Source organism: Rattus norvegicus, chromosome 14, assembly GCF_036323735.1.
Source record: "Rattus norvegicus strain BN/NHsdMcwi chromosome 14, GRCr8, whole genome shotgun sequence".
NCBI classification, from domain to species: Eukaryota; Metazoa; Chordata; class Mammalia; order Rodentia; family Muridae; genus Rattus; species Rattus norvegicus.
In genome coordinates this window covers 99,897,472-99,924,871 of record NC_086032.1, presented here as the reverse complement: position 1 = coordinate 99,924,871, position 27,400 = coordinate 99,897,472, and the positions used below count along the sequence as shown (strand labels likewise).

General features: G+C 40.4%; 1 protein-coding gene across 21 annotated transcripts in view; it reads right to left on the bottom strand.

The window, feature by feature from the left end:
• The window catches only part of Wdpcp (WD repeat containing planar cell polarity effector), a 330,930-nt gene that overhangs the window by 253,521 nt on the left and 50,009 nt on the right, over nt 1-27,400 (bottom strand). The window contains exons 2-3 of one of the 21 annotated variants that reach the window (XM_063273242.1): nt 24,373-24,465; nt 18,592-18,685 (exon numbers count right to left, since the gene is read on the bottom strand). The exons of 19 other annotated variants lie outside the window; for them this stretch is intronic. The gene's annotated coding sequence lies outside the window, so the exon portion shown is untranslated. Of the gene's footprint in view, nt 1-18,591; nt 18,941-24,372; nt 24,466-27,400 lie in introns of those variants that run through there. One more of the 21 variants, XM_063273243.1, reaches the window with a different exon arrangement.

Below are 27,400 nucleotides of genomic sequence, written 5' to 3'. Positions count from 1 at the left end.
AGACCCACCTTAGTGAGGGAGAGTGTAAGGAGAACAATGTGCAATTCCATCACAGTAGAGCAAACAAAACAAAGCCGTGGCCAGGAGGGGCGTAGGCAGAGAGTTACTCCTAGACGGTTACACCATCTCAGTCACCACAAAAACAGAAACCATATACAGGTTTTTCAGAACCTGCTATTTCTTCAAAGAAAACAAATCACATAATGTATATAAATTCATTATATCTCCCAAGTTCTTGTGGCTACTGTTTACACTTGATAGATTTTTTAAATGTACATATCTTATAATAATGTGTATGTTTAATATAGTGTAGATTTTCATCAGAACTTGCAACAATACCTTACTGCCAATGGTAAATCAGAATGAAGGTAGAAAAACTAGCTCCAGGCGATTTGGCAACATGTCTGAATAGAGATGGGGAGAGGACGTGTAGTCACTCTGACACACATCCAAACTCATGTGAAAATAAGAGTAAACAATCCAGAGGGGAACCCTCTACAAAAATACAAACAGTGGAAGAAATAAATAAAACAGGTCAGGAACTCAAAATGGAAATACAATAAATAAAACACAAACTGAGACAAATATCATTAGGAAAGGGAAATAGAATAGTTATTAAGTGGGGGCACTGGAAGGGATCAAGTGGGGAGGGTAAAGGGAGAGAATACAGAGATAGATAGCTAAAATAAAGGGGCATTTGAGAAATAGTATAGAAACCTAATACAGTAGACGCTTAGAAAGAAAGAGAGAAAGGGGGGTGGGGGGAGGGAGGAAGGAAGACTCAGATACGAAGGTAATTAAATACAATCACCAAATAATGGGGGAAACAGAGCTCCAATTGGCCACCTCTTGTCACCAAATGAAGATTCCAGTCCTGGGAATATGTTATATCTAATTGAGTTGTTAGCCAAAGGGGTCCCATGGGAATCCAAAATAACTCAGGCTGTTGTCAGGACTATAAGTTGCTCTCCACAAACTGAAAGAAAGACCCTACTGCAGAAAACAGCACATACACAGTTCACAGAACATGGAGAAGTCCAGCTGATACCCACATAGAACCTTAATCACTACATTCTAGAATCTTTGAACAGGGAGGTACTCTACAAAAAATACACTACCGAACAGAAACACCAACCCAGCCACGAACTCTTTGAGCAACAATGATGTACCTGAAAGATACTCTAGGGCAACAGTGGCACAACACTTGTGGCAGCAATCTACCGACACCTGATGTGACACAAGGCCACTCTCTGGGATGGAGCCCACACCTGACACTGCTTGGATGACCGAGAACCTGAGACTAGACTACAAAGGGCTCTAGAATAAAACCAAATACTATTATTTTAAAGGAAAGCTTTACATAGCAATAAAATGACTCCTGATGACATTCTTCTATACATTTGTCTATAAGTGCCCTGCTTAGCCATCGTCAAAGAAGCTTCCTCCTAGAACAGGTGAGAACAAACACAGAGGGCAACATCCAAGCATTAGACAGAGAGTGAGAGCCCTTGGAACACTCAGCCCTACGTGAGATGTCTCTCTTCCCTCCTCAAAGCTCAGGTAACACTGCAGGAAGGGAGACAGGAAGAAAACCAGAGCTCAGGATGGGGACATCTGAATCAACATGACCTTCAGAACGCTTACGAACTCAGAGAAAGAGCACGTGATGCACTTGACACAGTCGGCTCCTTTCTGAAGGAGCATCAGATCTCGGGAAAGATTTGTGCTGTTTGCGCAGCCAATGCTCCAGCTATGCCACGATGTCAATGGGCATTTAGATGTTTGGTACAGAATGAGTCACCAAAAGTCACTGGGACTCATTTATGATTCATTGAAAGATATTTGCAAGGAAGGTGCTGCCACAGGAGTCACAAGAACTAATGAAAAGTGTCATAAGTTCTGTCAATTTTGTAAAGGTGAGCACTTTAAACAGTAGACTATTTTCACAGGTGTGCAATGAGCTGGATACTGCAAACGAAACTCCGCTGTTTCACACTGAAATGGATGCTGAAAGGAAGTTTTTAGAATGTCTTTTTGAGCTTAATGATGAACTCAAAACATTTTTAATCTGACCACAGTTCAAAGCATTTTTCAGCAATAAAAGGGAACTGCAGAAAATGACTTACTTGGTTGACATCTTTGCCAGCTTAAATGAGTTGGTTTTATCAATGCAAGGACCAAATGCAAAAGGCCTCGATTTGTCTGAAAAGATAGTCTTTCCAAATGAAACTTCAGCTTTGGAAAAAAAACTGGATGAAAATAAAATTTACCTCATCTGCTTTCTCTGAGGAATATGCTATTGAAGCAGACAAAGGATGATGGTAATGTCTGTGAAAGAACACTTGCACATGACTGCAGACAAACTTCATCTTATTTTCCAAGTCTCCCTAACACTCCACTTGCAGTTGCCAGAGCCCATTCACAGTCAAAGTGAAGATATTCCTGGGACCACACAAGAAGAATTCATTGCGCTTACTAACAGCAGTGCAGGGAGAGCTGATTTCCCACAATGCCACTCACAGCTCTGGATCAAGAGTTTGCAGTCATGCCCTGTTCTGAGACTGCACTGCATCACCTTCTCCATTTCCAACAACATATCTCTGAGGTTCCCACCTTGTTGGTTTTCAGGTCTAAATGCAACGCAGATTGTTGGGGATGGTGATCTTCACTGTGCTCTGGAAAGGCATTTCTGATCTGGTGTGGAAGAAGCAATCTCAACCTCCCCATTGACATGGTGCTTTACGCATACTGTCGCAAAATGCAGCCATGTAGGTTTCTGCTGTTATATTAAGACTGCCACTCATGCTACACCATACTTCAATATAAAATCTGATTTATTTGTAATTAGAAATAAATATTTCACAATATATAACTTCATTGTTTTTATGACTAATCATTTTGCTTTAATTACAGTCAATTTGTAACAATGAAAATACATCCTGTATATCAGATATTTACACTACAATTCATAACAATAGCAAAATTACAGTTATGAAGTAGCAATGAAAATCATTATATCATTGGAGGTCACCACAACATGAGGGACTGCATTAAAGGGTCACAGCATTAGAAACATTGAGAACCACTGATCTACAGAGGTCTCCCCTGGTAAGTCACCGTAATTTTCTGTGGCATCTGATTCTGTTCTTTGGGACCAAAATCAGTGACATGGAAGGGTTAAAGGAGAACCAATACTCTCCAGTCCAGGACAAAAAGCAAGTCGTCACCTGCCCACCTGTATCTTGTTGTCTGTTTTGGGTGTGGATGGGTCTGTGTTTTCTAGTGTATTCATAAGTTTTATTGCAAACATGGGAGCTGAGACAGAAATGGGTCAGGCCCAGTTGAATGTATGAATGACGGCAGCCAAGTTTTGTTTCTAACTGGTCTCCTTGGAGTGTGTGAGCTTTCTGTGTTTTGTGTTTATTTCTCTTTTGACTATCTCAGCCACCACCAGCTGCCAACCACCACAGCTGACACTTCTTGTCATGGCTGCCTTGATCGTTAGGGCTCAGAATTTAACTCTGAGCTCTCTGGTCACTGGATTTAGTCTAACAGGGATTCAAATGACTTTTGGGTGTGGATAATAGTAAAGTTGTTTTATGCGGTTCTGCTTTATTGAAAACCTGGCTCTGGAGCTGGGTTACGGTTCTCCCTCCACTATACCCAAGCTTATTCAACATCCAACTGCCCTGTGTCAGGCGGGCCCACTGATTCCGTGACAGGGAAAAGAAAGCAAAGCAGACATCTCCCCAAGACGTAGCCTGCTGCTTCCATTTAACTCTCCAAAACGTTTGCTAAGACATAAACCTCATCTCAAGATTTGTAAGCCTCAGATGTAAATCTTCCACATCTCAAGATTTAGAATTTTATTGGGTGTGGTTAAAAAATTTGTAACAAAAAAATGTTAAAACTCTTAAGACTGGGGATCTAGTTGTCTGTTTTGGGTGTGGATGGGTCTGTGTTTTCTGGTGTATTTATTTGTAAGTTTTATTGCAAACATGGAAGCTGAGACAGAAATGGGTCAGGCTCAGTTGAATGTATGAATGACGGCAGCCATTAAAAATCTACACAGAGTTAATCTTAAAGGAACCATGTGGCACCTTGGGGTATAACAACATGTGGCACCTTGGGGTATAGTAACATGTGGCACCTTGGGGTATAACAACATGTGGCTTGCTGCCATCTTAGCTGCTGTCCCTCATGGGTTTGAAGGCATCCATGTGGCTGGCTTTGGTAAGGTTGAAGAGAGTGGATGTCATGTGACTTCACCAGTTTGATTAAAGGGGGTCACATGGTATAAACCAACCAAGGAAGCAACAACAGGTCCTAGGTTATTTTGGATAAGGATGGATTTTTGTTTGATAATTCCTGTCCTGAACACAAAATCATAGAAACAAAGTTTATATGAAAGATAGGATTTAAAAATAATGCTTGTTTAATAAGGTTTTAAAGTACCTTCATGTGTTTATGTACAAGATGTACCTCGTGCTGGCAGTCAAATTCTGTCGTGTAAGAGTCACTCACCCACGTTTGAAAGACATGAGAGAGTCATGGGGAGCAGCTGAGGCTTGGCACTATGAGAAAGGGTCACCCAGGAGAGGGACCCCCGCAGTTTTACAGATGCCGGTGCCATGGAATGGCCAACAGAAACAACAGCCACAACAAAATGGGGGCAGCTGGAGCCTAGAAGACAGGAAGCATCTGTCACCACGGACGGAGAAGGAAAGTTATCATAGCTTCTTTGTGAGTAACTCTCAGATATCGGGCATTAAGTTGTTTGTACTGTTTGCTTTGCCTGTCTGGTAAGAAAGGGTACGTAACTTATTTTTTAGGATTTTCGATGCCCACCCACTATTGGGAGATTTTAAACTTTTTTAAGAGGATTAATTTGAATTTTTACAGAAAATTTAAACTAGATTTTTTTAAAGGAACAGCTTTAAAAATATTTAAATTTATAAGGCTGTGGAACATTTTAAGTCTATGAAAATGTTTTATAAGGTCTTTATTAATATATAATCTAACAAATAAAGAACTAGAGAGTTGGGGCACGGTTATGAGCACCAAATGCTAAGCAGCAGACACAGGGACACTCCTGCCTTGTGATGCAGCAGGACCTGAGCCTTCCGGCAAAGAGCCTCCGGCAACTCTCCTTACCAAGCTCTGCCAGGCTAACAGACCGACTTCAGTTCAGTTGCCTAGCTTTGCTGTGTTCAACTTTAAGTATTTTAATAAACTAAGTCATACAAGAAACTGATATTCTGCCATGGTGCACCATGAAAGGGCCAGGGAAGTAAAGATGTCAGTCTCCTATGGACTGGGTTACGACTCAGAGTTTTAGTCTTATACCAAGAGAGCTTCAGTTAGAAACTGTTGGGTTTTTTTTTTTTTTTTTAAAGCTGAACCTATCAGGGATAAAAATGCAAATCCTAATCTTACAAAAGTTATTAATTTATTATAAACTGTTAAGGACGATTAAGACATGTAAGTTAATGATCACCTCATAAAAGATAAAATTATTTAATGTTCTCAGAACTAGGCCTGTGGCCATGCTAAGTTTAAATGTAATTCATCTACAATGACAAGCTTTATTTAGCCTGTATGTGCTTTCAAGGTTAAGCCTAAAATCGGGTATGTTTAACACAGCTCTCAAACTCTTCAGAGAAGTGCAAATCCGGCATGTAAAATGTTTACTGGATAAAGCTCCTGTGATGGAGAGATACGCCAGCTCCCAGAAGCAGCCCTAAAGTTTCCTCAGAACACAAGCAGGGTGCTGACCTGGACTGTGGTGACACTAACCACTGGGGAAAACTGCATCAATGCCTTGCCCACCACCAGAACCCTGTGCAAACTGTGGACAAGCAGGACACTGGAGAGCTAGCTGATTGCCACACTTTGCCTAGACATGTAGTCCAGTCCCAAGTTCCTCCTCCTCAAGTCTTTGGGGTCTAGCAGCCGAAGACTGGCCTTGCCCTGAGAGCTCTGCCCCCATCTAAGCCATCAAGACCATGGAGCCTGGGGTAAGTATCTACACAGTGGCTAAATCTCCCACTTTAAGTAATACCGGCCATCTGGTTTATACCCTCTGCTGTATTTATCCTCCATCTCTGAGGGCACCGATGACCAGGCTGACGGAACCTGGGTAGTTTAACAGCTCAGTCCCCAAGGCTGCAGCTGCCTAGTTAGTTCATTTTTACATGATAATCAGGCCTTCCTTTTCTAGAGTCACCAACTCTCCTGCTGAGAAAGACAAACAGGTTTGCCTTGTTAACAGGCTTCATATTAAAGGATAAATAGGTTTCAGATGTAAGTTTTTACTACACCCTTATTTAAAAGAACTTGCTTTGCATTGACTGGTCTCAGTAATCAACTACAGTTATGTAAGCGCTGAGGATCTGAGGAAGTGCTCTAAGGTATGGGAAGGTCTAAGGATGAGAAAGCCTAAAGTAAGTTCTAAGGGTCTAAAAAGTTTTAAAATATGGAAGTGAAAGTTGTAAGGTTATAAAAACTGATTAAGATAATGACAACTGTTTCAGATTCTTTCCTTTGCTATGCCATTGTTATGCTAAGATTGCAAAGGTCAGAGATTTAACTTTGATCAGTGGAGTTCTAATAAACTGGTAAAACACTGACTACGGTTATCAGTCACAAGTCAAATTTCCTTTGATTGTCCTTGAAGTATAAACTCAAAGGTGTTCCTCCTCATCAAGCTAAGAGCATCTATATCTGATCTGTATCTCCAGCCCCCTGGACAGAAAAGAGTGCTCATGGTTTTAACCCAAGCCATAGAGCTCTTGCTACAACCCAAAGGCGTGAATCTACTCCAGCTGTCTCACAGACGCCTGTTAGCTACTTTTCTGCAATGTAGAGTTCAGTACAGATTACAAACAGTGGTAATGCTGATACATCTAAAACTTTCATCTCTTTTCGTAAGAAATGCATGAGAGTCCCAGGGAGTTTAGGGAGTCCTAAGCCTGGATCCACCTCTCGCAGGTCCAGAACTGGTAAGAACTGCCTAAGTCTCCCTACCGACATTTCCTCCGGGTACCATCTCTCTCTAACCCTAGTCTTGGATCTTCTTCCCTCCTCCAATTACCAGGAATATGGGCCGCAAAGTTTTAAATGTTAAATTTTCTTTAAGTTCCTAACCTTTAACTTCTGTCCCTAGTCTATATCTGTCCCAGCAGTCTCCCACTTAGCTGGCAAACACCATCCAGAAATCATCTGTGCAGTACAAACTGCTCCAAATGGCTGTGAGCCCTGGATGCGGAAAGCCCAAGTGAACCAGTTCAGTTGATGTGAGTGTTCCCTGTCTCTTCAGCTGGGTCAGCCAACCAGATGCATCTGGCAAATGACCGGCCTGAAACCCTCCTGGCCTTTGGCTGGCATTCCAGCCTTCCAGGGCCCTGATAACAATATCCTAATTTCAGCAGGAAGTAGTTACAGAAGAGATCGTGTCACCCATTATCCTCTACAAAAGGCTAGACTGTTAGGTTGAATGGAAACTCCATGGCAAAGGGGACAAAATGGCTACCTACAGTATCTATTGGCTTGCCAGGAAAGGCACCTGCTCAAACCAGACTAAGCTCTTTGAACAGGTAGCTTCCTTAGCTGAAGCAGTTCCACACTATGATGGGGCACTCGATCTGTTCTAGGTAGAGCAAGGTTACTGCATGGCTTTAAGAGAAAAGTATTGTTTCCATACAAACTGCTCAGCAGTCATTAGAGACGACCTGGTTGTACTAAAACAAATTGCAAACAAAGAAACCTGAGATGAAATAAATGACTAGTCCGCATGCTCACCTTCCATTTCCTCATAGATAGCAACTCTGGTGTCAGCAACCACGGGACCTTTGACCTTTCTGTTTCAGCTAATCACCATTGGCCCTTGCATCAGTAATTCAGTAACTAAATATGTAAACTCTCATCTTGGGGTTACTATATCCTGATATACACAGTTACCTACCACAGAGTCAAGGATTTGACTCAGGATATAATTCAGGAGGTAAATGTGAGGGATAAGTTATGTTTTAAGTTTAAATTACCGTACTTAAGAGATCTATAAAACAAAAATACCTCTAATTTGTAAGCTGCACTTGCCCAAGGACAGACAACTTCCTGGAAGTGCGACTAATATAATTTGGCTCCCTACCCTTGTGAATCCTGGGTAGGGCCTGGCCAGTGTCTCCTCTCCCCGCCAATATTTCACAAAGCTTGCTTCCAAAACTGTGGAAGTGGTCAAATTCTTGACTGGTGGAATTAACAGCATGAGCCACTGAACCTGGCCCAAGTTTTTTATTCTGAAATCACCTCTTCATTATTTCTTTGTTAATGTGTCTTAATATTTGAATTTTAGCATAGATGTCAAATGAACCCACTATTCAATAAACCCAGGACTCAAGAGGTATTCCATGGGGAATAAAGATGCAACCAATGACCCAAGATTGCAAGAAAGCAAGAAAAATTAACATACAGAAATTTGGGGTATCAGCTACAAAAAGAAATAATTTTGATTTGAGACTGATGGTAGCCATGCAAGGATGAAGGTAATCTTTGCGGAATTAGCAGATGGATTCCTAAGTCTCCAGTTTTCCACAAGCACAACACTGCTTTTTTTTCTCTTTTCAATTAGTCATATAAATCAGATAATACATTTTAGAGAAAAAGCCAGCACACACACTGTCCAAAGTCATTTATTCATTCAAGCTTCCTCTATCATAATGCATGTGTCATCTAGTCACTGTCTCTGTCACTTAGCAAGTGGAATCCAGAGAATCAGGGAAAGCAGGCTAATACTGCAGCTTCTCTCTCGATGCCACTATCCTCTCTGATCTAGGCTCCTGTTTCCAACCAGCATCCAAGAAATAGGCAAGATAACCTGTTAGGGAGAAAGCAAGTTTAGGCTCTCAGCTCCCCCCTGTTCCAGAAACAGCCACATCTTCTCCTGCAGTGCCAGCCTTGTCCCGCAGACAAGATGGTGAAGCTTAGTGTGAACGGATTTGGCCGTATTGGGCGCCTGGCAACCAGGGCTGCCTTCTCCTCTGCATCTGGCAGAGTGAAGATTGTTGACCTCAACTACATGGTCTACCTGTTCGAGTATGACTCTACCATGACAGAGTCAACGACACAGACAAGGCTGAGAGCGGGAAGCTTGTCAGCAACAGGGAGCCCATCGCCATCTCCCAGGAGCGAGATCCGCTCACATCAAATGACTGTGGAGTATACTGCGGTCTTCACTGCCTTAGAGTGACATATAAAGGCAGACCTATCAGAATCACACCAGACTTCTCACCAGAGACTATGAACGCCAGAAGAGCCTGGGCAGATGTCATAAAGAGCCTAAGAGAACGCAAATGGAAGCCCAGGGTACTATGTCCAGCAAAACTCTAAATTAACATAGATGGAGAAACTGAGCTATTCCATGGCAAAACCAAATTTACACAATAACTTTCTACAAACCCAGGCCTACAAAGGATAATAGATGGAAAACTCCAACACAAGGAAGGAAACTACACCTTAGAAAAAGAAAGTAATCTCCTTGCAACAAAACCAAAAGAAGAAAGACACACAAAAGAAGAAAGACTAACAACAAAAGTAAAAGGAAAAAACAATCACTATTCCTTAATATCTCTTAACATCAATGGACTCAATTCCCCAATAAAAGGACATTAACTAACAGACTGGATATATAAAAAGGACACACCATTTTGCTGCATACACTCAGAGACAAAGACAGACAGTACCTGGGAGTAAAAGGCTGGAAAACAATCTTCCAGGCAAATGGTCCAAAGAAACAACCTGAAGTAGCCATTCTAATGTCAAATAAAATCGACTTTCACCCAAAAGTTACCAAAAATAAATAAATAAATAAGGAAGGACACTTCATATTCATCAAAGGAAAAACTCACCAAGATGAACTCTCAATCCTGAATATCTAAGCTCCAAATACAAGGGCACCTACATTCATAAAAGAAACCTTACTAAAGCTCAAAGCACACACTGCACCTCACACAATAATAGTAGGAGATTTCAACACCCCACTCTCATCAATGGACAGATCATCGAAACAGAAATTAAACAGAGACGTAGACAGACTAAGAGAAGTCATGAACCAAGTGGATTTAACAGATATTTATAGAACATTCTATCCTAAAGCAAAAGAATATAACTTCTTCTCAGCACCTCATGGTAACTTCTCCAAAAGTGACCATATAATCGGTCACAAACCAGGCCTCAACAGATACAAGAAGATTGAAATAATCCCATGAATCCTGTCAGATCACCACTGACTAGGGCTAATCTTCAATAACAACAAAAATGACAGAAAGACGACATACACGTGGAAGATGAACAACGCTGACAACTTGGTCAAGGAAGAAATAAAGAAAGAAATTAAAGACTTTTTAGACTTTATTGAAAATGAAAGCACAACATACTCAAACTTATGGGACACAATGAAAGCTGTGCTAAGAGGAAAACTCATAGCGCTGAGTGCCTGCAGAAAGAAACAGGAGAGAGCATATGTCAGCAGCTTGACAGCACACCTAAAAGCTCTAGAACAAAAAGAAGCAAATACACCCAGGAGGAGTAGAAGGCAGGAAATAATCAAACTCAGAGCTGAAATCAACCAAGTAGAAACGAAGAGGAAAAATGGCCATTTTGCCAAAAGCAATCTATAGATTCAATATAATCCCCATCAAATTTCCAACTCAATTCTTCATAGAGTTAGAAAGAGCAATTTGCAAATTCATTTGGAACAACAAAAAAACCCAGGATAGCAAAACTATCCTCAACAATAAAAGGACTGGAAGAATCACCAGCCCAGACCTCAAGCTGTATCACAAAGCAATAGTGATTAAAAAAACAACAACTATATGGTATTGGTACACAGACAGGCAGGTAGATAAATAGAATAGAATTGAAGACCCATGAACCCACACACCTGTGGTCACTTGATCTTTGACAAAGGAGCTAAAACCATCCAGTGGAAAAAAGATAGCATTTTCAACAAATGGTGCTGGTTCAACTGGAGGTCAGCATGTAGAAGAATGCAAATTGATCCATTCTTTTTTTTTTTTAAGATTTTATTTATTTACTTCATGTATGTGAGTACATTGTTGCTGTCTTCAGACACACCAGAAGAGGGGATCAGATCCCCATTACAGATGGTTGCGAGCCACCGTGTGGTTGCTGGGATTTGAACTCAGGACCTCTGGAAGAGCAGTCAGTGCTCTTAACCACTGAGCCATCTCTCCAGCCTCCAAATTGATCCATTCTTATCACCTTGTAGAAATCTCAAGTCAAGTGGATCAAGGACCTCCACATAAAACAAGATACACTCAAACTAATAGAAGAAAAAGTGGGGAAGAGTCTCGAACACATGGGCACTGGGGAAAATTTCCTGAACAAAACACCAATGGCTTATTATGCTCTAAGATCAAGAATCGACAAATGGGACCTCATAAAACTGCAAAGCTTCTGTAAGGCAAAGGGCACTGTCATTAGGACAAAACGACAACCAACAGTTTAGGAAAAGATCTTTACCAATCCTACATCTGATAGAGGGCTAATATACAAAATGTACAAGGAACTCAAGAAGTTAGACTCCAGAGAACCAAATAACCCTATTAAAAAATGGGGTACAGAGCTAAACAAAGAATTCTCAGCTGAGGAATAATGAATGGCTGAGAAGTACCTAAAGAAATGTTCAGGGGTTGGGGATTTAGCTCAGTGGTAGAGCACTTGCCTAGGAAGCGCAAGGCCCTGGGTTCGGTCCCCAGCTCCAAAAAAAAGAACCAAAAAAAAAAAAAAAAAAAAGAAATGTTCAACATCAAAACAACTCTGAGATTCCACCTCACACCAGACAGAATGGCTAAGATCAAAAACTCAGGTGACAACAGATGCTGGTGAGGATATACAGAAAGAGGAACACTCCTCCATTCTTGGGGGTGGGGGATTACAAACAGATACAACTACTCTGGAAATCAGTCTGGAGGTTCCTCAGAAAATTGGACATTCCACTACCTAAGGACCCAGCTATACCCTCCTGGGTATATACCCAAAAGATGCTCCAAAATACCACCAAGACACATGCTCCACTATGTTCATAGCTGCTTTATTTATAATATCCAGAAGCTGGAAAGAACCCAGATGCCCTTCAACAGAGGAATGGATACAGAAAATGTGGTACATCTACACAATGGAATGCTACTCAGGTATCAAAAACAATGACTTTATGAAATTCTTAGGCAAATGGATGGAACTAGAAAATGTCATCCTGAGTGAGCTAACCCAACTCACTGATAAGTGGGTATTAGCCTAAAAGCTCGGATTACCCAAGATACAGTCCACAGACCGCATGAAGCCCAAGATGAAGGGCGACCAAAGTGCAGATGCTTCAGTCCTTCTTAGAAAGGGGAACAAAAATATTCATAGGAGGAGATATGGAGACAAAGTTTGAAGCAGAGACTGAAGGAATGGCCATTCAGAGCCTGCCCCACCTGGGAATTCAGCTCATATACATACAGCCATCAAACCCAGACAATATTGATGATGCCAAGAAGTGCATGCTGACAGGAGCCTGATATAGCTGTCTCCTGAGAGGCTCTGCCAGAACATGATAAATACAGAGGAAAATACTCACAGTCAACCATTGGACTGAGAACGGGGTACCTATTGGAGGAGTCAGAGAAAGGATTAAAGGAGCTGAAGGAGTTTGCAACCCCATATGAACAACAATACCAACCACCCAGAGCTCCCAGGGACTAAACCACCATCCAAAGAGCACACATGGACAGACCCATGGCTCCAGCTCCATATGTAGCAGAGGATGGCCTTGTTGGGCACCAATTGGAGGAGAAGCCCTTGGTCCTGTCAAGTCCAGTATAGGGGAATGTCAGGGTGGGGAGGTGTGAAGGGGTGGATGGTTGGGTAGGGGAACACCCTCATAGAAGAAGGGGGAGAAGGGAGGGGTTAGGGCATTTATGGATGGGAAACTGGGAAAGGGAATAACATTTGAAATGTGAATAAATTAAAAAATACTCAGTAAAAAGAAAAAGAAGACTCTTATTAAAAGAAGAATAAACCCTCAACCACCGCACATGTCTAATGAGAAACTGAGAAGACAATGAGACAATGCTCACACTTTGTTTTCCACTAATGAGGAGACTCGTCAGCTGAGCTGAGTGCAAACAGAGAGGCAAGCACAGTGAATACAAGATCCAGTACTTAGTTATATAAGCCATACGCTGGTGTTGCTTCCAGTACCAGCTTTTCTAGAAACCTCCACATGAAATCAGTAACTTAGCTATGAATGTTGGTTAATTATCTTCCAAGCTCATATATTTTCTGCAACCTTTTTATTACCACTGTAGTTTATAATCCAGGAATCTCTCAACCAATTACTTAAAAAGTCCTCACTTGGTATCCCTGTTTCTAGTCAAACTCTTTCCAGTTCATTTCCACACTTATGTGAGACTTTTCCCCTCATAAATAACAAAGATAATTATGTCACTATCAGAAAGGCCTTAATATGATTTCTGATTGCACCAAGAATGTAAACCCAACAAAACACAAGTGATGCGTCAAATAGGTCCTTACCCATCATTCCATCCCTACCTGTGAACACGGAAACCGTCACGATCGTGAGTTGTCTAATGCCTTTGCTTTTAGCACACAACTGCATTTGAAGTACACGTATCTACCTCACCTTCACTTTTCCCTTCCAACTCTTTCTCTTGTTTTTTTGGTTTTTTTTTAAAAGAGCTGACGACTTTATTTCCACATTTCACAATGTAAGTGAAAACCGCACTTTTTTGTACCACTTCTCCCTCCAGAAGCGTTCTCTCTCTTAGGAAGGGAAATTCCTCGTCATGCACCTAGGAAACACTCAGGGTCAGCACCAAGATCCCCTGGCGAAACAACAAGAAATACAAAAGGATAAAGAGCGCTTCTGTTCTTATCTGTCTGGCGGGGTCATGCCAGGCCGTGTGGGCGCCATCATAGGGCAGGCGGGAGGTCTCATCATTGGAGGCCCGGGCATCCTGGGCATGTGGCCTCCCATGGGTGGTCTCATCCCAGGAGCTGGTCCCACAGGCATCATCCCAGGAGGAGGAGGGCCCATCACTGGCATCATGGGAGGGCCTCCCATGTGGGGCGCAGGCATCATGCCAGGCAGAGGAGGACCCGGGAGACTGGGGGGAGGCGGGATCGTGGTGACTGCAGGCGGAGGAACAGAGAACCGAGCTGGAGGGATCTTTCCTGTTGAAACGCAGCCGTTGTCTTGTCAGTCAGGCTCTGGGCCCGTCTTCCATCCATTTCTGGTAACAGTGATTCACATTCTCTTTGTGTTTCCGACCACTGCAGTGTGTCTTCCTCATAGATGGAGAATCGTGGGTAAGATACGTATCACAGCAGTCACAATAAAACTTGGGCATGTTGCTCCACAGGCCGTTGGCTATCCCGGTCCACTCTTTCTCTTGTTAACCTTGGGCTTCAATTTGCCTTTCTCTGGGGAACTTTCCCAGCACCTAAGATTTGGTTAAAAGACTACATACCATCTCTAGCAATGGTGATTTAGAAGTGCCTACCCGGTGCTTTCTTCAGCCACCAAACTCACGACTTACACATCAGTGCTAATGCTTGCTCCCAGCCCTCCTCTGTAAACAACACAGACCAAGATAGATAATGTGCTCTCTTTTACTGAGGTTCTTAAACAGAGAACACGTTCTAGACAGAATTAGTTGTCAAACAAATGAACAAAGGAAAGTCTTATCTCTGCCAACAAAAACAATCCCCAATGCCTACATACGCACTTGATAAATTTACAATGATCATATACTGTACACAGAACAAAAACAAGCTTTTTTTTTATTTTGCTTCCCATTGTATGTAGGTCAAAATAAGGCTTAATTTTTCAAAAAATGTAGTAAGGATAAAAGTGTTCCTCATAAACTGGGGAAGTAACCTCAAGAACCATAGTCCAGGCCTTAGTATTAAACAAATAAATTACAGGGCCAGAAGCCAGAGGCTAGATAGCCTAGTAGCCTAGGATAGAACCAAACACAAATGGGAGAAGAAGTCAATGGAATGATTTTTAATGGTATTCTGCTATACTGGTAGATTACCATCTCACACAATTGTCATCAGAGAGGCTTCACCCAGCAACTGATGGAAACTGATGCAGAGACCCACAGCCACACATTAGGCAGAGCTTGGGGAATCACAGAGAACACAGGAAGAAAGAATTGTAGGTGCCAGAAGGGTCAAGGATACTGAAAGACAACCCACAGAATCAACCAATGTGAATCCACAGGAGCTCACAGAGATTCAACTGCCAACCAGGAAGCCTTCAGAGGACTGACCTAGGTCCCCCACACAATATAACAGTTGTATAATTTGGTCTTCTCCTGGGACAAAGGAAGCAAGAGCTGTCTCTGACTCTGTTGCCTGCCTTTGGGACCCTTCCTTCTACTGGGATGTCTTGTCTAGCTGTAATAGAAGAGGGGGTGCCTGGTCTTACTACAACTTGATATGCCAGTGTTTGATCTCCACAGAAAGCCATCCTTTTTCTGAAGCAAAACCAAGGAGAAGTGGATGGGGGGAGGGAGAGGGATGTTAGAGGGGAAGGAACTGGGAGGGGAGGAGGGAGAGGAAACTGCAGTTGGGACTTAAAGTTATATATATATGCATGCTTTTCAGGTCCCCAAAACTTTCTGGTCTTCCAACCTAGCAAAAGCAGCAAGCTTCAGGTTCAGTTAGAGCTCCTTTCAATAAAAGAAGGTAGAGGCTCAACCTAGAAATGATCCCAAAGTCAACCTTTTGGCTCTATACACATCTGCCCAAGTGAGCAGCCAAGTGCACCTATATACATATGTGCTGGCACACCACATACAAGATGTTAAAAAGGTAATTAGATCAGAATCAATTAATTAATATACTCATGTGTATTTTTTTAAAACACTGAAAATGTGATGCCCAGTAAAAACAAAATTCTGTAGCCTGAAGTAGAGCTTTTATAGTTTTATATTTTTGGTTGTGAGCCTAGCCTTTAACGGCTGAGCCATCTCTCCAGCGCTTTTATAGTTTTAAAATATTTTAAACTATACCATAATTTTAAAATTGTACTTAACAAAATGCTTAGGGCACTCTAAGGAAGAGAAATTCATGCACACAAAATTACGCAGCTATGAAGACCACTTCTATACTTAACACTTTTTGCATATATTACCAACATAAATGTTTTAAGTCTACCACACTATATATTTTCTTTATAGCTTAATATGACCATCAAATGTCAACACCTCCTTTAAAAATTCATATATCATTAAAGGAAAACATTTTAAAGCATATATTATGTTGACATGTATTTTCAAACTGACAAGAACTCACCAGTCATGAGTTTATGTTTTCTAAAGTAATACAGTATCCAAAGAGATGAAACATGTCTGGTACAATTTCACTGCCCAGGAGTTGTATTAGCCAGGATCCTAACAGTTCCAATGAAGGAACCTTTAAAAAGTTATTCCTGCCTGACACTATTACTGATGCTATGATGTGCTTACAGATAAGAGCCTAGCATGGCTGTCCTGTGAGAGACCCAACAAAGCTGACTGAGACAGAAACAGATAATTACACCCAACCATAGGACTGAAGTCATGGACCCTTATGGTTGAATTAGGGGAAGGATTGAAGAAGATGAAGGGGAGGAAGACTCTACAGAAAGACCAGCAATCTCAACTAAAACAGACCCCAGGGAGCTCCCAGAGATTGAGGCACTAACCAGCGGCATATATGGGCTCCTCCGAGGCCTTGGCACACATACAGCAGAGGACTGCCTGACCTAGCCTCAGTAGGAGAGTCCTAATCCTCAAAAGACTTGAGGCCCCAAGGAGTGGGGGATGGGGCTGGTGGGAGGGAGACATCCTCTCAGAGACAGGGGGAAGGATGAGGAACTGTAGAAGAGGGGCAATGACTGGAAGAGGAAGAGGGTGATAATGATGATGATGATGGTGATGTGTAATAATAAGTTATTCCTAGAAGTCAATATCTCTTATTTACTATTAAAATCACATAATCTGAGTTTTATATAACTCTATGGTGAGCAAAATTGTTCTCAAAACATTACAATACTAGTCACCGGAATTCATGTAATTTCTCAGATTTACTCAATTCTGTTTTTGTAGTTCTTGAAGCCAAATCTCACATAACTTTAAGACATTATTAAAGAATACTAATTAAATGTCTATTGCTAAAATACTTATAAGAAAGATTTTGTTAAAATTATATCTTGATTAAATGTGAATTCCAAAATGTTATATAATTTATAATTATTTATTTAACAATTTGTTTTTGGAACTAATGTGTATTTTCTGCTACGATAACCTACAACTTCCACTAATCTAGAAATCACTGTAATGCTATCAATAGATTCTGGGCCTCTGATCTGAAACCTCCCCTATAGTATACAGTTAAAGTTCTGTATATAACACTAAATTCACTCTTTTAATCCCTGCACTTGGGAGGCAGGAAAACCAAGAGTTTAGGCTAAATGGACTACCCAGCAAGATTATCTTTTTTGAAAAAAAAAAACTATAAAGTCATTAAGAGGTAGAGGAATGGATCCTCTTGCATTGTCAAAGCTTTTATAAAAGGATTGTGCTAAGTAAAGTCTGTCTCGAAAATGACAGCTAAAAAACAGAGCAAACAAAAAAAAATCAGACAAAATCTTAGTCATTCCTAAGTTGCGTTATCATCAAATGTTTTATCTCGTAGTGCATTCCTTCTTGGTAGTTAAACAACTATTGCCTACAGCCAACAAAGACTATGAATAGGTCTAGTAAGCATATCTCTTATTTATAGACACGTGAATGAATGGTTAAGTCCTTGCTTGAGCTATCCAGATCTCTATTTTATTAGTAAAATACTGTCTCTATTTTCATTGGCATTAAAAACACAAATATCCTAGTAAACGGTTATATTCTAAGAACTGCATCGTGAATTTTGAGAATTGAGTTTTAAAATAATAGCATTTTCACTGTCATTTATTACAAGTTATGTACATGTGTGCCTCTGTATGCATGTGGTTGTACATGTGAGTGAACTGCCTGGAGAAGTCAGTTGATTCCCTGGCTGGAGGTGTGGGCACTGTGAGCCGCAGCACATGGGTTCTAGGAAGTAAACTACAGTCACCTGCAAGAGCAGTGCACTGAGTAACAGCCGAGCCAACACGACAGCCTGAGCGGCCGAGCCAACACGACAGCCTGAAACGTTACACTTTATAGAGCACATAGGAACCACTTTCTGTAGCGTTACTGGAGTGGCTGAAAGAATAGTCTGCAGAAGTGTATTTAAGACAACAAAAATAAAACAGAAACATTCTTTAGTTTATTAAATAGCATTAGTTTACTAATTACACTTATATATAATGAATAGACACAAATATTTGTTCTCTTGATCTTTAAAATATTTGGCTTTTTAGTAACTAGATTGTTTAAACTCCTATGAGGTCAGAGAATTAACCACCAGTACAAATAAAATTATTCAAATGAATTTAAAAAGAATGGAATCAGAAAGTTCTTTGCACAAAATGCTCACCTTCAGAGCAAATAATTATATGTGCTGTTCAAAGAAAGTAGCTTGCTGGTGTAGAAGCCCCCTCTTATGGTTGGCTAAGGAAACAGACTTGCTGCTGAAAAGACATATTTCAAACCTTCACACATAAAGAAATGCTAAAGGCTGACCATTAAAAAAGTAGATATTTTATATTCTGTATGCTAATAACCAGGTATCTGTTTCATACAAAATACAAAAGGGAGTCAATCTAGAACAACATATATTATATGCTTTCCTAAATACACATGATTAAATTCTGTATTTGTTTTTCATTGGTTCTACTAAGACTTAAACATTTTTTTTAATTTTTTTTTAATTTTTTTTTTATTTTTTTTTTTATTAACTTGAGTATTTCTTATATACATTTCGAGTGTTATTCCCTTTCCCGGTTTCCGGGCAAACATCCCCCTCCCCCCTCCCCTTCCTTATGGGTGTTCCCCTCCCAACCCTCCCCCCATTGCCGCCCTCCCCCCATAGACTAGTTCACTGGGGGTTCAGTCTTAGCAGGACCCAGGGCTTCCCCTTCCACTGGTGCTCTTACTAGGATATGCATTGCTACCTATGGGGTCAGAGTCCAGGGTCAGTCCATGTATAGTCTTTAGGTAGTGGCTTAGTCCCTGGAAAAACATTTTAATTCAATGAGGATTCGGTTATATTTTGTGATTTTTTTTCTTTAATGCCATAAGAGCATGAAGCTCTTATTAACAAGACTTACAAAACAAAACAACAGGATATATAGTTATGTGATTTTCAAAACCACATAAAATAAATGTGTAACACAATACAGCATATAATGAAGTTATGATCACAGACTTTCATTCTACATTCTTAATTACATAATGTTTAAAAACTTACTGATAACTTTCTCAAATACCTACACCACAACAACAGCCTATCTTGTTTATAGAAATTGTTGATCTTTGTTAAAAATAGAACAGCACATATTAAACCTCCAGAATAAATGCCTTTATTTCCCCTCACAAGTTCTGGGTTTCTATTCTCTCTGCCTCTCTGTCTCTCTGTCTCTGTCTCTCTCTCTGTCTGTCTCTGTCTCTCTCTCTGTCTCTCTCTCTCTGTCTCTGTCTGTCTCTATCTCTGTCTCTCTCTGTCTCTCTCTGTCTCTCTCTCTCTCTCTCTCTCTCTCTCTCTCTCTCTCTCTCTCTCTCTCTCTCTCTCTGTCTCTCTCTCTCTCTGACCAACCAAATCACTATTAAAGACAAGACTATAAGGTTCATATAAAAAAACCAAAAGAATACAGACTAGCTCATAACTTCAAACTAGTGAGACTACAAACCAACTTGCTTTTTATGTTATTTTCAAAGCTCTTTGGTTTAATTTTTCAGTCAGCATGTGAGATCAGCAGTAACCGTCTATCCTCTTAATGCGTATTCTCTGTGCAACTCCCTGCACACAAACACAAGGCTTACTGAGCTCCTACGTGCAGCTTGCACAGATTAGCTTCTAAATAGCCAGAGAAAATCATACATACAGAATGCAAACCCAAATTCTTCACAAAGCCCACACCTGAATATGTATATACATCTACACATACCCCTACATCAAACATGTACACACATGCACGCACACACACACACACACACACACGCAGGCGCGCACACACATATACATACACACACACTCACACACACGACACGCATACACACGCACACACGCGAGTGCACACACACATACACACACACACACTCACACTCGCATGCATGCGCGCGCTGCTCCACAGTCTACAAGCTATAGTGATTACAAGGATCACCGAAACAAGTGGCTGCAGAGCACTTCAGGGATGGAGATGGACTGAGCTATATATTTAACAGAGCATGTCAAATGTGAGGATTCCCATTCTCACACTATATGTGCTACCTAAATGAAACTATTTGAAGCCTGAGTACTGCATCAGTAATACAGCCTGAAAAGGAGGCTTTGGCTCTACTTCCTCGGGTGAAATTGATGCTCTACAAGACTGACAGCTTGTAGCAAAAAAATGGAGCAAAAGTATAACTCTAAACCAAATTAAGCATTCACAGAACAAACACTGCAGCTGGAAGAGCAATTCAAATTTCCTATCACCATGCTTCAATCCTCTTTTAACAGAATGATTTCTGAGGTTAGAGGTTACTCACATTTTCATGGCTATTCAGCCTCTGGCTAATGTAGCTAACATGGGTGCTATTAAACAGTAGTAATTTTGATGATGGCTATATCTGCAGAAACATCCAGTCACTTTACAAAGGCTGCCAACTACTATAAAAGGAGGGGTTTTTCAATTCCACAACTGTTTCTGAAATGTTTTGTCTAAAGTGGCTTGCATGACTCAAGTACCAAACCAATACCAATTAATAAAATATTAATTATATGAAATTATAAGTGCATTATATCACAAAAGTTTCAACAAAATTGATATAAATGTAAAATTAAATTAATGTTATAACAATTGTGTAATAATTTTATGTAAATTATATAATTAAAATAACACCAAATAAGCCATGTCCTAATTGTGTAGACTTAAAAGTACTGCTAAAGCGTCTCTGATCAACGTGTCTGCATCTGTACAAACACACATTTGTGTCACAGAATGAAGGAGAATAACTTTCTCCTTTGAGTCTCCTCCAATAATTATGGGAATAATGTACTAATGAGATCATTCAAAGAAGCTAGAATATTGTCTGCAATAAGAGGTACATTTGTGTGTAGCTCTGCGTGCCATAGCTTATATGTAAAGGTCAGAGAATGACGTACAGGAATTGTTTCCTTCTTCCAAGGGGCTTCTGGGAACGGAACTATATGTGGTTTGACTGCATTAGTGAGGTCTGGAGGTAGGATACACGCCTACACAGCCTAACCATAGCTTTGGTGCCCAGCAACCCAATTCACCAGTGAAAGATAAGTCAAGCCAGTGTTGACTGTGTATCTGGCAGAGCATCTGATTCACAGAAACAATATGATAATAGACATCACTTGTGTGACCCTGTCGGTTATGACGCTAACTGAAGCACTTACATAAACTGGCTCTGATGGCTCATGTTTATCAATGAGTGCCTTAACATAGCAAGGTCAAGACGGAGCATGCCTGGAATTCCACAGTCAGGAGACTGACAAACTATTTCAAGCTCCAAGCCAGAATAATAAGACTATTTCAAGAAAAATGGACAAAAATAACAACCCAATGACAGAAGTAAGAGGAAAGATGACTTCACTTTGTGCTTCCAAAATATTAAAAACATCTAAATGTAACCAATACATCATTCATGAAATCAATGGGAGATATATACAACTTTTTAATTTAAAAATAGAACTACATTTGAAGATGGAAAAGGAACTTAAAAGAAATCCAAATTTAAGACTAAAGGCTTAATATTATCTAGGCAGCAACATCGTCTTCATTTCTCCTTAGTCCCACGCATAAATAAACTAACAAGTTACTCTTCACTTTAGAAAGTGCCTCTTCAATTTAATAACAATGTCCTGAACTTATATAGAAATGCAAATTTTTATTTGGTTTTTTCATTTGGTTTTTTATTGTTGAGGCAGGGTCTCTCTATCATGTAGCTTTGGCTATCCTGGAACTCACTATGAGACCAGGCTGGCCTCAAACTCACGGAGACCCACCCGTCTCTGCCTCCTGACTGCTGGGATTAAAGGTGTGTGCCATCATGCCTGTCCAGCAAGACTTTTGATCATGAACGAAAGACAACAAAATCTACCAAACAGAAAGCTAGGTTACAAATCTGATTTGATGATGACTTACTTGATACAGTGATATCTAACAATATAATTTTACATTGAGTAATTATAACAATTACTCAGATCATAGGATATCTTAGAATTATTTGGAGTAGCAGAGTATGTTTATAGAATTGTAGATAAAGGGCACACAATAGTTATTCATGGAGAATCAAATGGGGCCAGATGTTTAAAGGAAGTGGTTAGACCTTCAAGTGTGATAAACAATACACAGATACCCGGAGACATGTTATCGGAATCATAACCCTCATATACCCAAAAGATGCCCCAACATATAAAAAAGTCACGTGCTCCACTATGTTCATCGCAGCCTTATTTATAATAGCCAGAAGCTGGAAAGAACCCAGATGCCCTTCAACAGAGGAATGGATACAGAAAATGTGGTACATCTACACAATGGAATATTACTCAGCTATCAAAAACAATGACTTTATGAAATTCATAGACAAATGGTTGGAACTGGAAAATATCATCCTGAGTGAGGTAACCCAATCACAGAAAAACACACATGGTATGCACTCATTGATAAGTGGCTATTAGCCCAAATGCTTGAATTACCCTAGATGCCTAGAACAAATGAAACTCAAGACGGATGATCAAAATGTGAATGCTTCACTCCTTCTTTAAAAGGGGAACAAGAATACCTTTGGCAGGGAATAGAGAGGCAAAGATTAAAACAGACACAGAAGGAACACCCATTCAGAGCCTGCCCCACATGTGGCCCATGCATATACAGCTATCCAATTAGACAAGATGGATGAAGCAAAGAAGTGCAGACCGACAGGAGCCGGATGTAGATCGCTCCTAAGAGACACAGCCAGAATACAGCAAACACAGAGGCGTATGCCAGCAGCAAACCACTGAATTGAGAATAGGACCCCCATTGAAGGAATCAGAGAAAGAACTGGAAGAGCTTGAAGGGGCTCGAGACCCCATATGTACAACAATGCCAAGCAACCAGAGCTTCCAGGGACTAAGCCACTACCTAAAGACTATACATGGACTGACCCTGGACTCTGACCTCATAGGTAGCAATGAATATCCTAGTAAGATCACCAGTGGAAGGGGAAGCCCTTGGTCCTGCTAAGACTGAACCCCCAGTGAACTAGATTGTTGGGGGGAGGGCAACACCCATAAAAAAGGGGAGGGGGGAGGGGGATGTTTGCCCGGAAACCGGGAAAAGGAATAACACTCGAAATGTATATAAGAAATACTCAAGTTAATAAAAAAAAAATTTAAAAAAAATTTTAAAAAAAGGCCTCAAACCAAAAAAAAAAACAAAAACAACAAAAAAAAAAAAAAAAGACAGAGCCCCTACCTGAATCCCTGAACAATCAGTAGAAGAGAAATATTCTCTAATTCTACTTGGGAATTTTGAGAATTCTTATTTCCAAAATTTCTTCAAACTATAATCCTGGCGCGCGCACACACACACACACACACACACACACACACACACACACACATCTCAAACAAACAAAAATAAGTCATTTATGGTCCTTGCACAATTGCACCACCTAGTGTTTCCAAAGCAATAATCATACAAACTAAATACAAGTTTCCCTATTAAAACCTCTTTATCACCCTGATACCACCACAATATATTAACCATTCAAAGTTCAATTTGTTACCCTTGTTCTGCTTATAAAAAATTAATTGTCTGAGATTTATTAACACTTAATTGTTTTAATATTTGAGTTATTAGATCTGTGCTGAAGTGCATATTTCCAATATGTCTGAACTGATATTACTTCAAAAAGACAAACTTGCTGTACATGTGTATGCGGGCACATTTGTGTGTGTGGTGTATGTCTGAAAGCCAGAGGCCTACCATGGATGTTGTTCCTAAGGACCTGTGCTCCTTGTAAAGACAGGATCTCTCACTGGGACCCATAGCTCACCATATAAGCTAGGCTGACAAGCCAATAAACTAAGTTCCAGGTATCTACCTGTCTCTATCCCGAGTGCTAGAATCTGAGTGTGAGCTACTACCCCTGGCCTTTTCACCTGGGTTCCTGGGATTGACTTCATGCTGCACAGCAAGCATTTGATACACGGGGCTATCTTATCTTCCTCAGCCCAATGGTCACATTTTAAAATCTAGAATGTCAAAACAAACAGAGAAAAACAAGAAATTGAGGGTATCCTTTTCACTGATGCTTCCTCCTCTCTACTTAGGGCTTCTGAGGTAGCAGAGAATGTTCTCACTCCTGTTTTCCACTCACAATCCTAAGAGTTAGGCAGCTGTCAGTAAAGAAAGACTTACTGCTGGACTTCCTTCAGTAACGGCCAGATGTGTTAAAAACCAATACTTGTTACACTATTTATCAAGCAATAATTTCTTCAAAGGTTGATCCATAACTGGAAGGTAAACAACCATGATTATACTAAATTTCCAACATTATCACGACACTCATTTAATAATATACACAATGACTCTAAGGTATTACTGTCTATAAGTGATCAATTGCTCATATGAATTACTATAATCAACACTGCCATTATCTAGCTAAAACTAAACACTCATAACCTGAAGGAGAGAGAGGGAACCCAGAAAGGTATTCTAACGCCCTTCTGAAGGCTTTATGTTCTACCACTGACACTTGAGAAAGCCAACCTTATCTCTTTTCTAGCAGCAGTATGTCATGGTTGTAGATTCGTAAAACAAACAAACAAACACACACCAGTTCTCCAACTTATCAGAAGTACCCAGTACTGAAAGTCAAGATTGCCAATTTAGCTTAGAAGTCACTTAGTAGTCCTAAGTGTTAATGTGTATGTAGGTTATGGTCGGGTGGAGAAATGGGGAGGGAGACAGCGAAACAGACAAACATGAAAACAGAGTGCTTGAACTCAAATTGATTGTCTAATCTCCTAGTTAAACACCAGATGCAGGTATTCTAACTGATCTTTTTTGGACCGGGTCTACTTCTGATTTAAAAAAAAAAAAAGTACTGGAAACAAAGTATTTTAAAAAAGGAAAATAATTGAAAGTAGCAAGCTCAGACAGTATTAGAATCATCAGGCACAGAGTAAAAAACTGCTCAACTTCTATCTAAAAAATGAAAACTAAGCTTGAAACACTGCTTAGAGGGGAAAACTATATTGTATATGTCCTGGTCAGTAATGGACCACATATACTATGGTGATCCCAAACACTGTCCTATAGCCTAGTCAAGCTTAGCTAGCTGTCTTCATGAAGGTACACTATATGATGTTCACACAAGGACAGAATCACTCCCATTTCTCAGAATATATCCCCATTGTTAAGGGACATATGACTCTACTGAAGAAAAGACAATACGTTTTAGAGAAAATAAAGCTTGAAATTTAGGAGTCAAATGAAATAATTACAAATTAAAAGGTTAGACAAATTGAAGAAGTAAGCCCGTTTAAAAGACAATCCAAGATACTTTAAATCGGCTTAGAATTTGTAGGGTGAGATGCCCTACGGTCTGTCTGATTACTATTCAATACTTTTTTAAAAGGAAAAGATGAAGTAAAGTCAAAATTCAAAATTACACTAAGAATTTTACACATTATTCAAAATTAATATACATTCAAGAAGCTCAAAAAATCCAAAGCAGAATTTAAAAGCAAAAATAAATGTATGCTGGACATATCTCAATGAAATTGCAGAAGACCAATGACAAAAGCCAGACAGACAGAAGGGCTTCAAAGAGCGGACAGTGATATGAGTTGCTGATCTCAACGGCTTAAGAGGAGCATGTGCAGAGAGACAGTAACTGTGACCCTAGCGATCTGTGCTAGGCGGTAGAGCTTAGACCAACCGACCCCTGGCGGCTGAAGGCTTGTCCCCATACATGGTACCACTAGAAGATGGTACAACCTTTAAGAGGTGCGGTCTAGGAGGAGGTCTTCAGGACTATGAAAGATGTGTGGAGTCCCAGACCTTTCCCCTCTTTCCTCCTTTCTGACAAGAGGTGAATAGTTTTGTTGTGCCTCGTGCTTCTGTCATGACATGCTCCTCACTAGAGGCCCACAGCAACAGGATCAGTCATGGACCAAAACAGTCAAAACCTCCTTCCTGTGCAATGGTATTTCATAGCCTATAGTCTATTAAAAATGACAGGTGTTTTATTATATTACCTAAGCTTCCTTTCCAGATGCTAGGGGAGATTAATAAAAGCAACTTAGGGGTAAAAGGGTTTATTAGGTTACAATCCATGATTTTAAGGAAGACGAGGGCACAGTAGACGCAGCTGATCACATTTAGACTCAGAGAAGAAAGTGAATGCACACATGTTTAATGCTCAGCTGGCCTTCTCCTTTGTAATGTTTTCTAGGACCCAAAGCTCAGGAAACGGTGCCACCACAGTAGAGTGTGTTTTCTCACCTTGATTACTGCAGTCAAGACAATCCCCTGCAGAAATAGGCAAAGTACAACCTATGTAGACAACAGGGGCGTAAGACTCTCTTCCCATGTGATCCCAGACTGTGTCAAGTTAACAACAAAACTGCCAACTACCCAAAAAATACTGTGAAAAGTTATTTCATTAGTATCAACATTTAATTAGGGCAGCCACTTCACTAGTATGCAGTAATTATATGAATTATTTGGATACCTTATATAATTTCATACATGCATAAATGGACCATGATCACAGTGATTCCCTGATTGCTCTATTACCCTCTCCTATCTGCCCCCAACTTCTTCCCAAACAGTTTTCTATGTTATCATTGGTTTCTTGAGATAGCATCTTCCTATGTAGTCCAACCAGGGCTGAGATTCACAATCTTCCTGTGATAACCCTAGAACACCCAAGTTTTAGTTGTAACCAACCATGCCTGACTTTTTTCTGTTGTGTGTTAGGGTGATATGTTTACAGTGGTAAGGCCTGAACCCAGGGACATGAGAATATTAGGCAAGTGTTCGTCCACTGAGCTAGAGTTCCAGCTCATTAGGGACATTATTAAGTTGAGCTGATAATTTTGTTTATGAAAGAAACATTATTTTTACAGATTGGAGAAATGCTTCAGAAGTAAACTGCTTGCTACATAAGCATGAGGACTG